The sequence below is a fragment of the Zingiber officinale genome, chromosome 10A (genome assembly GCF_018446385.1).
Source record: "Zingiber officinale cultivar Zhangliang chromosome 10A, Zo_v1.1, whole genome shotgun sequence".
NCBI lineage: Eukaryota > Viridiplantae > Streptophyta > Magnoliopsida > Zingiberales > Zingiberaceae > Zingiber > Zingiber officinale.
In genome coordinates, this window is record NC_056004.1 from 55,878,807 (window position 1) to 55,894,814 (window position 16,008).

Here is a 16,008-nt window from a genome sequence, read left to right on the forward strand (position 1 = left end):
ATGAATGCCAAAGGGGGAGGGTTAGGTGGTTAAGTTAGCTAAACCAACTTGAAAATACAAACTAACTTTAAAAACCACATAAATGCATGTTGTTTCTTGCATATGTTAACACTAACTTAACCAGGTTGTCATTCCATCAAAACCTGGGTTAAATCGTTAGTGCTAACCGCACCAACAATCTCCCCCTTTTTGATGGAATGACAACCTGGTTAAGTTAGTGAAAACATATGCAAGAAAAAAAACAAGCATTTAAAGGGTTTTTAAAGTTAGTTTGTATTTTCAAGTTGGTTTAGCTAACTTAACCACCTAACCCTCCCCCTTTGGTATTCATAAAAAATAAGCAGGGGTAAATAATCATAGACTTTAGTAAAAAAATGTTAAGATAATCTGGGGGAGTTCTAAATTTCAAGACCAAATTTTAAATTTTCAACCTGCTTATTTTTGATGAATGCCAAAGGGGGAGGGTTAGGTGGTTAAGTTAACTAAACCAACTTGAAAATACAAACTAACTTTAAAAACCACATAAATGCATGTTGTTTCTTGCATATGTTAACACTAACTTAACCAGGTTGTCATTCCATCAAAAAGGGGGAGATTGTTGGTGCGGTTAGCACTAACGATTTAACCCAGGTTTTGATGAATGACAAATAGGTTAAGTTAGTTGTGTTGTTGTCTGACACTTTGATCGAGTGTGCAGGAGAAGTCCAGACAGGTCGACGGGCTGACCGGATGTCTGGCAAGAAGTCCAGCTAGGTCGACGGGCTGACCGGATAGCTGGCAAGAAGTCCAAGCGGGTCGACGGCAAGAAGTCCAGCTAGGTCGACGGGCTGACCGGATAGCTGGCGAGAAGTCCAAGCGGGTCGACGGGCTGACCGGACGCTTGGCGAGAAGTCCAGACGGGTCGACGGGCTGACCGGACGTCTGGCAGGTAAGTGAGGTAAGTCACTGGAGGGGAGTGACTGTGAGGACGCGTTCCCGGGAAGGGGACATTAGGCGTCGATCCGGCTTAGGTCCATTTCGGATGTCTAAGTCGAGATCGTGACTAGATTCCGGTCTCGGAAAGACGGAATCTAAGTCATACTCTTTTTTATCCATCTGTTGAACTTTAACTGTGCTAACAATCTGTTTTACAGGATACATATTTGCCTCGGACTAACTTTGTTTTGCAGGAAAAGGGAGTTTTCTGAAACAAGGTGGTCCGGGCGCCCGGAGGGGATCCGGGCGCCCGGAAGGCGAATTCTATCCAGCCGAGTCGTCGCCACGTGGAGCATCATGGTTTGTGCAGCTACGTCACATTCCAGGTGCCCGGAAGGAATCTAGGCGCCTGGAACACATATAAAAGAAGCCCCAGACAGGAGCTTCAGATCAATCAATCTGAGAACCCTTCTACTGCTGGTCTTGCTGCTCGACGTTCAGTGCGACGCCAACAACGCTCCGACAAAGTGCTCCTTCGGTTTTTATTTAATTTCCTTGTCGGTATTGTATTATTTTCACTAGCATTTCCTGTATTCATTCTGTAATCATATTTCGACTTGTTAGTGATTGCCCAACGAAAGTGGTCAAGGACCACGGGCCTTCGAGTAGGAGTCGTCATAGGCTCCGAACGAAGTAAAAAACATTTGTGTCTATTTTACTTTTCCGCTGCGTTTATACTCTAAGTTTTCGAATCGATATTCACCCCCCCTCTATCGAATCTAACGGTCCTACAGGGATCATCGACCACTTCCTAGACAAAGCCTTTCTAAGAAATTGGATATTTAACTTCTTACAGTAAACTAGGTTTAACTACAGAGACCTCAATAGAAGCACAATATCGAAACATGAAATCGAAAAATAAAATCGAGCTTCTTGTGTTTGGTTTTTCAAGATCTGTACAAAAAAGATGAACTAGTTATGATGCGAAAACAAATAACTAGTTATACCTTTTTTAGTAGCTTATAGATCTCTTGATCTTCTGTTGTATTCCTCTTCTCCTCTTGGACGTCGTGTGGGCGATGATCTACCAAGATGAAAATCTGATCACTAACTACAAATCACCAAAAATAGATCATTTAATGTGAGAGCAACACTCCGTCACAAGAAATACTACATATATGGGAGCAACGCTCTACCACCAACAAGGCAACCTATATGGGAGCAGCGCTTCACCACCGCAATCTAAAATATGTGGGAGCAACGCTCCACCACAAACAATATAAAATATGTGGGAGTAATGCTCCACCACAAACAATCCATAATATGTGGGAGCAACGCTCCACCACAACAATCCAAAATATGTGGGAGCAACGCTCCACCACAAACAATCCATAATATGTGGGAGCAACGCTCCACCACAAACATCCCATAAGTGACTCAGACATCTAACTATCCAACTAGAGACTGCACGAGATCACTCTACCACATATCACTATGGGCAGCCAGGGGTATAACAATCTAGTAAGCAAATCAAATCCATCGTCAACTCTATCAACATCCTAGTGGGTCACCCACCAATAGGAGAATTAGTTGACAGGGTAATACAACAAATGACATAATGTAGACACTCAATATCCTACATTCAACATAGGTAGAATCATCCTGATGCCACCAACAATACACCTGGCACACGTGTATACATAACATAGGTATGATCGACATAATCCTCCAATTAGTGCACACCCAACACACTCATAACACAGGTATAAATCAGCGTGATACCTCCAACAATGCATACCGAACTCGTGTGCATATATCAACGTAGGTATAATCATCAATATATCTCAAACAACACTCACCTAACATATATACACCTATGCCAAGAGTATAATCAACGTAATACTTCCAACAAATCATAATAGACACGAGTGTACATACAGAACAAATATAATCAACAAGATATCTCCCATAATACATCAAACATATGTACACATACCATAGATATGAATAATCAGCATATTTAACACAATCAACCTGACATTCCCTATGCTACCTTCTATGTTATCCAACTAGGTATATACAGTCTAAAATTAAAGTCCACATGGAATAGGATACATCGATCCTCTATAGACTCACCAAGACGACAATGGTATACGGCTGATTCAATCTTTTCCACGTCAGTATAAGACATGTACTCAAATGTGCTCTAGATACCTAACTAAGTACAAATAATCCAAAGATTCGAACCTCTAAAAATAGAGTATAACAATCCCCTACTGATCGGACCAACAAAACTAAATCGGTCATCTACTAACTAATCAAGAATACATTAATCCTCCATAAGCAACTAAGGTATATCGATCCACGACTACCCAAATCAACAAGTGTAAATCAGACTTCTACTGGCCGATCTAACAAGAGTAAATTAATTATCTTCTGATGAAATTAACTAAGATAAAATGGTATTCTACTGGCTAAGTCAACATGAATATGTAGGTACTATCCACTACCTAGCTAATAATAGCAGAGGTTGTTATGTGCCTCCATCTCCTAACCAACTAGTAGTAACATAAGCTAAAACTACTGGTGGTATGATATGAAAAATCACCAGACACTGTAGTCCTAAATCTCTATTAGGGTCGACCATGCTCAGTGGTTAACCCATCACATGTAATATGTGCTACAACAACCAGACAGGTACTAAATACAAAGTGCTAATACATGTCATAACTATAATAGTCAACAGTGCATATACTAACAAAAAGGTAGGATAACATATACCAACATACCTCCTATAACTTGGAGATGTCCAACCGCTGCCAGGTCCTAAAACTCGAAAAGTCACATCAAGAAAACCAAATCACAAAATCCGAACACACAGGAAATAAGAATCGTAAACCTGCTCTGATACTAATAAATTGTCACGCCCCAGAGGAGTCCCTACTAGAGGAAATTTCGGCAGCACCTCCCCTGTACGGGTGACAATCTGAACTATTTCTACAAACACAATATACCTCAACCACAGGCGGCTGGAATATACACACAACCACGCAGTTTATATGCAAATCTAACAGCCTACTCGGCTGTACCAAAACCAAACACAGCGGAAATACAATGGACAACACATACAAACTAAAAACGAAAACTGCTAGCTGGCTATGCTTACACCACACAACAAAACAACACTCTAGAAACAAAACTGGAACACAAAGCTAAATACACAAATTTCATATACCAAAAATAAAAATAAACAAAAGCGGAGACAGGTCTTCTGATCTGACGTGGGGACCGGTAGGCAGGATACTCCAAGCAACTCTATAAACAACTTGGTACCTGAAAAAGATAGTGTCCACGGGGGTGATTTCAACAACTCAGCAGATACCTAGTTGACATGTATAGTAAACTATAACAAATAGTAATAACTATGGAGTACAGTCTCCTAGACAAAAGCTGGAAATGCACAATAAAAAAGGGCTGAAGAGTATTGTACTCACCAGGGCCTCCTATCAGAATAGTCAGGTCGTCAGACCGAGAGTATCATAAATCCTGTATGCATGTCAAACAAATGCATCCACCAAAATGCAGCAAATAAAATGCAGCAAACACAAGCAATAAATGCATCAATGCGTATGATGCTAATGACATGTCCTGGTCACCTCTGACGCAGTCAGTCATCTCACACACGATGGTGAGATCGAGTGGGTAGGGTTGTGACAACCGTGCACTCTGTCGTCACTGCTCCTGATGAGTGACCGAGTGGATGAGATGCTGTCGGAGTACACCTATTGTAACGACCACCCTTCTTACTATTACTACTACTCTCTAAGAGTGACCGTTACTTATCTACTAACTCTACTTAACCGGTTTATTAAAAATCTCTAGGAAAACCCTACCGAAAAATTTCGGCAGAATCTCCCCTGTACCGGTGACCAAATCAACAATACAAACAGTGTATACTCAGCCACAGGCGGCTGGAACATATAATCACTCAACCACGCAGTATATAACTCAATAAGAAGAATGAAACTACTCTAGCAATAGTAAACAGATAATACTCCAACAATAAAACATAACAAAGTGCGGAATAGACTCAATTACAATCTCAACTTCATCAAAGCATTAAGGAGAAAAGAAAAGGAAACTCTAATCAGGTAAGTTTTAACACTCCATAGCAAACTCTTGATCTCTCCATAGTCCATCCATCACACACCTTCATCACCACCACCTTGTCGCCTTCCTTTCATACCTTAGCTTTTCCTTTATCTGCAGTAGGAGGAAATGCAGTCTATAAGCATAAAGCTTAGTGAGCGCTATCTACTCACAAAAACTCGATATGCATGTATACAAATAAAAATATGCTAAAACTGAATGCTAACATGTAAAGCTACTCATGCTCATAAATAGCAAAGACAGCATACTAACTGATATACTAAACATGTGTAGCTAATCATGCTCATAAACTAATAAAGAAAGCAACTAACTGAAATGCTAACATATAAAGCTAAACATGCTCATCAACTAGCAAATAAATAACATGTAAGAAACTAAACATGTAAAAGCTGCTAGCATAAAAGAAAACTAAACTTGCTGATCTTTAAAACAAAGTGAAACTTACTTCATTTACTCTAAATTTATTCTTTTATTTCACTTGTTTAAAATTTATACTTTAATACTTGAAAATAATAATCAACTTCTTTTGGGCCCGGCATTGTACCAACTTTTTGCGCGCATCCTTAATAAGAGTCGAGGTAGCTAATCCTGAAACTACTAAGGAACTTCTAGGCCTTGTGCCTAGGGGCATCTTGGAGCCCATCCCTTGGACCTTGTGTCCGGTACATGCCCTTTAAAAGTAAAATACTTATAATCTTAATTACTTCTTCTTTAAATGCCTTGGCATTTTAATAGACACCTTGTGTGCAAAAATCCCTAAAGTCTGGACTTTGGAATTTACTTAAGGCCTTGGCCTTTCTCTTTCTTTTCTTTTTCTTTCTTTTACTTGTTAATACTCCTAAAAGTATTTAATAGGATTCTTATTTTTCCACTGGAATACATGGTTGTTCATGCTTCTTAAAATAGCAAATGAAAACAACTTTGAACTTACTAATCATGCTATAAAATAGAGCAAAAGAAAGCAACTTTGAACTTACTAATCATGCTATAAAATAGAGCAAAAGAAAGCTAACTTGGATTTTCTAAACATGCTGTAAAATAGAGCAAAAGAATGCAACTTTGAGCTTCCTATACATGCTGTAAAACAAAGGAAAAGAAAGCACATCTAATCTTACTAATCATGTCACAAAATACACTTTATATATAGCTGTTCGTGCCCTGTTTTGGCCAGGAAAACTGCTGGTTCTGCACTTGCTAATAGGAAAGGCAACTAAATTAAATCCAGCAATACCAATAGCAAGTGAAACCTATAATTTCTCTAGCGATTAAAAGAAAGACTCCTATTAAACTCTTAACAACCTTACTATCCTTCCAAATTCCTGAAACCCAGCAGGAATCGTGATTCCCTTCTAAAACAGATCTGATGTCCAGCAACAGCAACAGAAAACAAGAAACACTTACTTCTTTTACCTTTATATTCATCCTAATGTTGTACAAAACTAAAGCAAGGAAACCAAGCCATTAAAAATCCAACAGAACTCCCAAATTAGAGTTATCCACACCCATTACATGGCACAAACCTAAATCCAAATTACTCAACAATAAGATGATACCATAATCAACCTAACAAATTCGGATTTAATGGTCATGGCAGCAACCACTACAAGCAACCCGAAACCACAGCTCTTCCCTTGTTCCAGATCAGTTGCCCTATATCAAAAAGAACAAACATGCCTAATTCATACCATTAGTTTCCCCTCTTTGAAGTACACGGCAGTAAACACAAGGAAACTTCAAACAAATCCGAAAGCAAGGAAAACAAATCGAAGCTCGGAACTACTCCTACTGCAGGTGAGAAGCAACTCACCTTAGGCTTTTCTTGAACTTACAACCGACGGCAGCTTCTAGGGTTTGCGGAGAGATGAAGATCCCGGCGGTTTCTTTGCGTCCGCGAGCTCCCCACGACGAGAGGGTCACGGTGGAGTGAAGACCGGCCGGAAAAAGGCCTAGCTCCGTCGCCCTCTCCGCCCGAACAGTGGAGTCGCCGCCGCCGTCGCCGTCGCCGTTCGCGAGAGAGAGAAGAAGATTTTGAGAGGAAATTTAGATTTTCCGAAAATAAAAACCTAAATTTCTTTTCTTATACTAGGGTTATTTTCGGTTCCAAAAATATCGCTTAACTACTACTGGTTTCGGTTTCCTTCAAGAAACAATTGCTTGCTCACTTGGTCAGCCTGGGCAGATAAAGGCTTGGCTGAGTCGAAGATCGCTAGTTCGAATCTTGCCTCAGCCCCTTATTTTGGTATTTTCGTTTCCTTTTATGGCTTAAGGTTAATTCTGACTTAAGATCAATTAAGTTCCTATTTGTTCACAAAAAGGTCGCGGACCGGTTGGCTGACCGAATTTGGTTCAGGTCCGAGGTTGTGTGTTCGAAACCCGGCTTTAACACATTTATTTTTTTTTAACTTCTTCCTCTTGGTAAAAATACCAAACGAATTCCAAAAATTGCATAAAAATACTCTAAAAATTCCTAAAAATCTCTAGAATATTTTAAAAGCATTTCCAAATATTTTTAAGGACATTTAGAACTCAAAATAGGAAAAATTGGGTCGTTACACCTATCCTCCTATCCCAAATCATAAGTGGGAGAGCTCAATGCTCTCATCTCCCTGAGCAAGTCCAGAAGAGGGATCCCTGCCGGCTACCACGCTTTGTCCACTACCCATGAGCGGACCAACGGAGCCAAACAAAGCAAACTATCTGCCGGCTACCACGCTGCGTCTCTAAACTAGCGGAGCCTAACAGAGTAGAACTGTCTGTCGGCTACCACACTGAGTCACCGGACCAGCGGAGCCTAACAGCAAAACTGCCACACACCTGTCTGACATACCACTAACCCATGAGTGGTGGTGTGTGCAGATCTATGTAACTAGCGATGTGCTCAACAATAATGGAGCCGACTATTGCACAGCATGCAATCATGCGAGATGGTGCATGACACTAAGCATAGAAAATATCCAGAACCTATCCATACATATATATAATGTGTACCCTAGCATCGATGGGTCAAATCCGAAGATCTAAGGTACACAGGTCAGATATGATAAATACCTAGTCTGGGGTATCGTAAGGCATGGTATGTCACTACCTCTATGGACATATATAATCAAGAAGATATGAATACAAACAGGTAAGTAAAACAAGCATGCAATAGGTATCATGTAGTGACATACCGAAGCAAAGACGAGAATAATTATTACTAAAGATTATAACCTACTAAACATATCAACATGACATTATCAAAGATAAGTCAAGGTACCCGCCTCCAATAAGAAGGTCCAATCCTGTCCAAATCCAACGTCGAGATGCTCGTCTCGCGTCAAAGTCCTGTGATAAATCATCTAGTTTAGCTAAGTTTTTATTGTAAACAAAATAGCTAAACTAAATTATTTTCTCTAGGAACCCTAATTAAATAGTTAATCCCAGTTAACTATCCCTAAATCAATCTATACATGAACAACTCTCCATATAATCCAATTAAAACCTAATTCAATATATATATATACCTACATGAACATTTCTTGCTAACATAACTTAACACAAAACTTACCCAATTCGAAGACTTCTCTGTTGACTCACAACAGAGGATGGTCGCTGCTGGAAGAAGCCGCTGCCAATAAACGGTGGCCCAAATTTCAACTCGTAGCTTCCTCTCTGATGAAATCCGATTGTTGCTGTGAGAAATTAGTGACAGGTACCACCGTGATCAGCCAATCAATTTCATCACAAGAGCCCATAAATCCCGATCTACAATCTCCTGATGAAGATGGTGTCTATGCCGACCCTCCTCCTTGAATCAGAATAGCACACGGATGAGGCTCTAGGGCACAGTGAGGAGAGTCGGCGCTGGATCGAAGCTGGTGGCCGGTGACAGTGCTAGGGCACAGCGCGTCCTTGCCGACAAAGGAAAGAACGGAGATCCACCTACACAGCGATGACTCGGGGAGAAGGGAAATCAGACGGAGGCGAGGGCTCGGGTGGCTGGCACAGAGGAGGCGGTCATCTGTCAGCGCAAGATCAGTGAAAATATCCAGGGCACGGGTGTAGAAGACCGGCGCTAGGGCTGAGGAGGAGTGGCATCCGGCGATCATAGGCATCGGAGATCAGAGCGGCGTCGGCTGTGGGCGACAACAGCGGCACTAGGGCCCAGGGAAAGGTCAACGACACTGCTACTCGGCGCTAGGCGGTGGCGTCGGGATCGCTCCGCAAGGGGCGGCTGTTGGCAGAGGAGAGTGGCGCGATCGAAGAAGAGGAAAGTAGAAGGAAGAGGAAGCTCGATGCCAGTTGAGAAAAGAAATGGCGAGGAGCGGTTAGGGCATGCGCGAGGAATAAAAGAAAATAAAAACAAAAGAAAAAGAAAAAAGAAATAATAAGAAAACCAAACATTTCCTCGCTTAACTGGGGTAGCCCAAACAGGCTTTTCCGGGGTCTAATATTTATCCCCAAAAACTCCTCATATGAGCTCCGAAAAATTTCCAGAAAATTTCCAAAAATTCCGAAAAATTCCCTTATGGTGATTCACCCATTTTTGGTATTTTACAAGGAAGCTCTCTTGTGTAGCATCCCTTGGAGGTTAGTTGGTGGCCGAAACTTGGAAGCAAAGGAAGAAGCTTGGGTGGATTTTATCTTGGTAGATTGTCTCCCACACGACGTCCAAGAGGAGGAGGGGAATACAACAAAAGATCAAGAGGTCTATAAGTTACTAAGAAAGGTATAACTAGTTATTTGTTTCCGCATCATAACTAGTTTATCTTCTTTGTATAGATCTTGAAAAACCAAACACGAGAGGCTATCAGTTTTATGTTATCATTTTGTTATCGATTTTATTTTTCGATTTCATGTTTCAATATTGTGCTTCTATTGAGGTCTCTGTAGTTAAACCTAGTTTATTGTAAGAAGTTAAATATCTGAATTCTTAGAAAGACTTTGTCTAGGAAGTGGTGGATGATCACATACCCAAGAAGGCCTAGTGCCTCGCCATGTTTAACCTGGAAGCTGATCTTTGAAATAGATATTTAATTAACTTCTGTAATATGGTTTAACTTAGGAAGATCACATCAGTCAAACTTGGAGTAAAAATGTTAAGTATCGTTTCCAATCCAAGTTTAACTTCTGAAGGACAATTTGGATTAATAATGTTAAGCATCGTTTGCAATCCAAATTTAACTTCAGTAGAGGACATGGGTAGCTAGGATAGTTCTATGCTTGTACAAATTTTTGTACAGGAGAACTAGAACGATATTTCGAGTAGCAACCAACACATTTGAGGTTGTTCCTTTTATACTGACTGCATAAAAGAATAGAACCTTTGTTATTATGGATGTGCGTACTCTTAATCCCGATATAATAACAAGCACATGTACTTAGTATTTATTTCTTTAATTTATCAAAAGGTGAGATTTATTCGTTAAATCAATAGGCCCGATAAGTTGATAAATAATATTATTTATATGGTATGTTGTTGATTATAAAAGGAAACTGTGTCCTATTTATTAGGATGATGATGTCCCCTTGAGGAGCTCATAAAGATTGTCATGTAAACCCTACAGGTGGACTTAGTTCTGACATGACAATGAAGTTGAGTGGTACTACTCTTGGAGCTAGATGTTAATTAAGTGAGTTGTCAGTAACTCATTTAATTAATGGGCATTCGATATCTTAAACACAGGAAGATTAACATACTTATGATAAGAAGGAGCTCATAATGTAATATGAGATTGGTGTGGTAGTTTAATAATAACTCTTTAGTGGTATGAGTTATTATTGATGAACTTAAGTTGAGTGTTCATTAGGAGGCCAAAACTAATTCCTCCTCTAGGTCCCTGTTGTAGTCTCTATATATAAAGCCTCGCATCCACCCAACTTGCTTGGTGCCAAAGCAAGGGGCCGACCAAGATGGGGTTAAAAGTGGGTTTTTAATTTTTTAAAACTTTCTTTTTATAGCCATCTATAATGTTTTAAAAGAGAGATTTTAAATTTTAAAAACTTTCTTTTTTTAAAGTCATCCACATGGTTTTAAAAGAGAGTTTTAAATTTAAAAAATCTTTCCTTTTGTAGCCATCTACAATGGTTTAAAAGAGAGATTTTATTTTTGTTAAAACTTTCCTTTTTGTAACCATGATTTAAAAGAGAGATTTTAATTTTAAAAATCTTTCCTTTTTGTAGTCATCTACAATGTTTAAAAGAGAGATTTTTAATTTTAAAACTTTCCTTTTGTAGCCCTCCACAATAGGAAATTTAAAAGAGAGATTTTAATTGTTGTTAAAATCTTTCCTTTTTAGTCATTACCAAGGATTATAAAAGATGATAGATGGTGTCTTAGAGGAATTAATCATCTACACAATTTCTATTCCTCTTCTATTCTCCTTGTGGCCGACCCCCTCATATTCTTATTCTCCCCTTGCTTTCTCACATAAGGCTGACGACATCAATATGCTTCAACCATCTTGTGGCCGGCGGGTTGCAAGGAAGAAAAAAGAACAAGAGGTGGTGTTCCTAGCTTTGATCCCTTGGTGGCCAAAAGTTTTGGAAGAAAGAAGGACTTGAGTGGCCTTTGCGTCTTGGTAGATCGTCACCCACAAGACATCCAAGAGAAGGAGAGGAATACAGCAGAAGATCAAGAGGTCTTTAAGCTACAAAGAAAGGTATAACTAGTTAATTATTTCCGATGTGTACTAGTTTATTTTTCCTTTGTATGGATCCTGAAGTACCAACACAAGAGGCTAGCGATCTTGTGCTTTGATTGAGGTCTTTGTAGTTTAACCTAGGGTTTACTGTAAGAAGTTTAAATATTCAATTTCTTTGAAAGACTTTGACTAGGAAGTGGTGGATGATCTGATACCCAAGAAGGCCGAGTGTCTCATCAACGACCTGGAAATCAATCCTTGAAATAGATATTTAATCAACTTTTGTAATATGGTTTAACTTCTGATGAACACATGGGTTGAACTTGGATTAATAATGTTAAGTTTCGTTTGCAATCCAAGTTTAACTTCTGAAAAACACATGGGTTGCTAGGAAAAGTTCTGTGCTTGTACAAATTTTTGTACAGGAGAAATAGAACGAAATTCCGAGTAGCGCCAACACGGGCGCCCGGATCCATTCCGGGCGCTCGGACCCCATTTTCCAACAGCTTCAACTCCCTACAAGAAACATTAGTTCGAAGCATAATGCAAATTATATTACTCTGCAAAACAAAGTGTTAGCATAGTTATAATAATCAAACAGAGTATTAATTAGATCCCGTCCCACCGAGACCGGAATCTAGTCAAGATCTCAACTTAGAGTTCCGAAATGGTTCTAAGTTGAATCGGTGCCTAAGTTCCCTTCCCGAGAACGTGTCCTCACAGTCACTCCCCTCTAGTGACTTACCTTAACTTACCTGCCAGACGTCTGGTCAGCTCTTTGACCCGTCTGTACTTCGCGCCAGAAATTCGGTCAACCCTTCGACTCGTCTGGACTTCATGCCAGACGTCCGGTCAGCCTTTGGCCTGTTTGGACTTTGTGCCAGCTATCCAATCGGTCTGTCGACCTAGCTGGGCTTCGTGCCAGACATCCGGTTAGCCCATCGACCTGTCTGGACTTCGTATAGCTATCCGGTCGGTCCGTCGACCTAGCAGGGCTTCTCCTACACACTTGGTCAAAGCGTTAGATCATAATGAAACTAACTTAACCTACTTTGTCATTCATCAAAACCTGAATTAGACTGTCAGTGCTAATCGCACCAACACTTTCCACCTTTTGGATGTAATGAGAACTCTGGGTTCAGTTAGTGAGGATTTGCTAAAAATCACTGGACCATGAGATGATTTTGAGTTCCTATGAATTTTTGGGGTTGCAAGGAGTTCAAATATGTTATCCATTGTTCATTTCGGCTTCTCCAAATAAATTAAAATGTAATAAAGAAGAATTAGTAAAAATCTCAATGTTGGGCCTGATATGGATTCCATATCAGGCCCAACAACTTAATGAAACATGATATCTTAGTTCAATCATAATCAGTTATTCTGTGAAAGTATGAAGTCGGCACTATAAACTTGAATGAATTTTCTAGTGCTATCATGTATTTATGATCACAGATAAATTATTGATACTGTCAAAAGTAAAGTTTAGTCTTCATGACAATGGTATAACACTGGTGGACCATCAGCCACTTGCCTTCTTCATGATGTAGGAGGTTGGCTACAAAAAATTGAACTTGGATAATGCCAATCTTCACTGCAAGAAGTCAATTGTGAGTTCCATCAATTCTAAAAAAAAAATCAACTGCGTCAAATTCGACTTTAATTTCCTTCGCAATGCTTTATGTTAAATTTTGCTTTCAAATTGGTGCAGGGACGAGGCAAGTGATGGAGGGTTGCAGAAGAACTTTGATTGAATTCTTAGTTTGATCCAGTTAGAAATTAATAGCACGAAGCTCTATAATCGTTTCTTCTTCCTCTTCTTTAATTTTCTACCCTTTTGCAAAGAATAAGGTTAGGAAATATATATATTTTGTCATTTCAAGCTAGAAAATGATTCTAGCTTAATTATACAATATTATGAGATTTTGTAAACAAATTCCAATATTGTTAATGGTGAATTAAATTTGGAGTTATTGTTGATTCATCCACTCCTTGTTCATTGTGTAGATAAATTCATAGTTGTTGTTTTTAAAATTTTTTTTTCATAAACAATTAGTTTTGGGGATATAAACAACTAGTTTGGGGATCTTTAGCAACAATTCTTGATCCTCATAAATATTTGGCTTTGGTAAAAAAAAGCAGTTCGATTCATGAAGTTCTCACTATGTAAGGTTTTGGAGAAGGATCCATTGTACGCAGTCTTATCATACTTTTTTACAAGAGACTATTTCCAGAATTCAAACTCGTGACATTTTGATCACAAAATAATAATTTTACCGTTGCGTTAAAATTTCTCTTCAAATATTTACTTTGGTATAATAGAATTATTATTCTATTATTAAATCAATGGAAAAAAAGTCAAACTCTATTTTTAAATAATTTTTTGGATATAATTCTTTAATTCATTGTCAACTCAACTATATTGGACCAAATTTTACTATTTTTAAAAATAATGTTTATTTTCTGAAATATTATTAATATTTTGTTTTTAGAAAATATCATTAATAATTTAGTACAGATTTTGATTTATGATCATTTCATTTTTTATTTAATTAAAAGTGTTAACGAGTTAAACCAATAGTTTTGCCTCGATAAAAATATTTTATTAAAAATTATTGTTGACAAATAAAATTATAATAATTAATAGCTATTAATAGTTTTCATTCCAATTAATAAATGTATTAATGCTTAATGTATTTAAATATAATTAGTAATTTCATTTAATTTAGTTTTCATTAATTAAAACTGCACCCCATTTAATTAATTTACTCTCTTTTGTTTGTCAGTGTAGAGCTCCAATCAAGTGGTAAAAAGATGAATACGTTTGTCCCTAACGTCTTCGTTAATTCGTCCTAGGGTCAACACGGAGGAGGTAAATCACGGACGACTACTAACCTTTGAAATAGTGACTAACACATAAGGGAGGCATTTACCTCGACTTTGTCGAGATTCAAACCCCAGACCTCATGGTGGCAACACCTCATGCGCTAGCCACTAGACACATCCGAGTGGACAAAACTGTATGAGTAAACTTTTTATAGTGACCGACACCACCGCCAAAACGACTCCTTATCAGAAATTTCCGAAGAAATTTTTGGGTAAACGATACTACTTAATTGATAAGAGCCTGCATAAGGGATACTCAAACCTGACACCTTTAATCAACATTATAACTAAAATACCCCTGATTTAATTGTATGTAGAGCTCCAATCAAGCACCAATACACTTGTGTGTGAATGTTTCAACTTCAACATCAATATGTTTTATAAATACACTGGACTTAAGTACTGCGTTGTTTGAGATTTAGACAAGTAAAAATATCACCATGAAGCAGACTTATGCAATGGAAGCTTCTCTAAGTTATTAAATAAAGATTGAATACAACACAGTTAATGACTTTTTCATGACATATTTTTCATTTTCTTGAATGGAAATTGATTCGTGGGTCGGATATGATTTCATATCAGGATCCATGTTCAACCTGATATGGTTCAATATCAGACCCAACATAGAGATTTTTGCTGAGTCTTTCTTATTATATTTTAATACATCTGAGAAATCGAAATAAATAATAGATAACATATTTGAACTCCTTATAACCCCAAAAATTCATAAGATATGAAATATATACAATCTGAGTTTTTTTTAGAGTCAATTAGTAGATTTTGACTGAAATTAATTGATGGATGATCTCAGATTACACCCATTTTAGTTCCTATGAATTTCTGAGATTGCAAGAAGTTCAAATATACTATCCATTGTTTATTTCGATTTCTCAAAGGTGTTAAAAATATAATTAATGAAGAATCATCAAAATTCTTTACGTTGAGCCTGATATAGAATCATATCAAGCCCAACGTGAGGCTCATATTATTCCATATCAAACCCATGTTGGGCCATATCAATCCCAACGTGAAAAATTTTAGCTATTATTTCTTATTATATTTTAACTTATGAGAAGTCAAAATAAATAATGGATAGTATATTTGAACTTTTAGCAACTCTATAAATCCATAAGAACTGAAATATGTACAATTGGAGTTCTCTAGGTCCATTAGTGAGTTTCGATCAAAATCTACTAATGAATTTAGAGATCTTAGATTGTATCTATTTCAATTTCTATGGATTTTTAGAGTTACACGAAATTTACATATACTATCAATTGTTTATTTCAACTTTTCTAAATATATTAAAATGTTATAAAAAATCAATTAACGTTATAAAATGTTATCCTTATGCATGTATGTAAAAAAAAAAAATAATAAATAAAATAAATAGAAAGTTTTATGTAAAGGAGAGAGA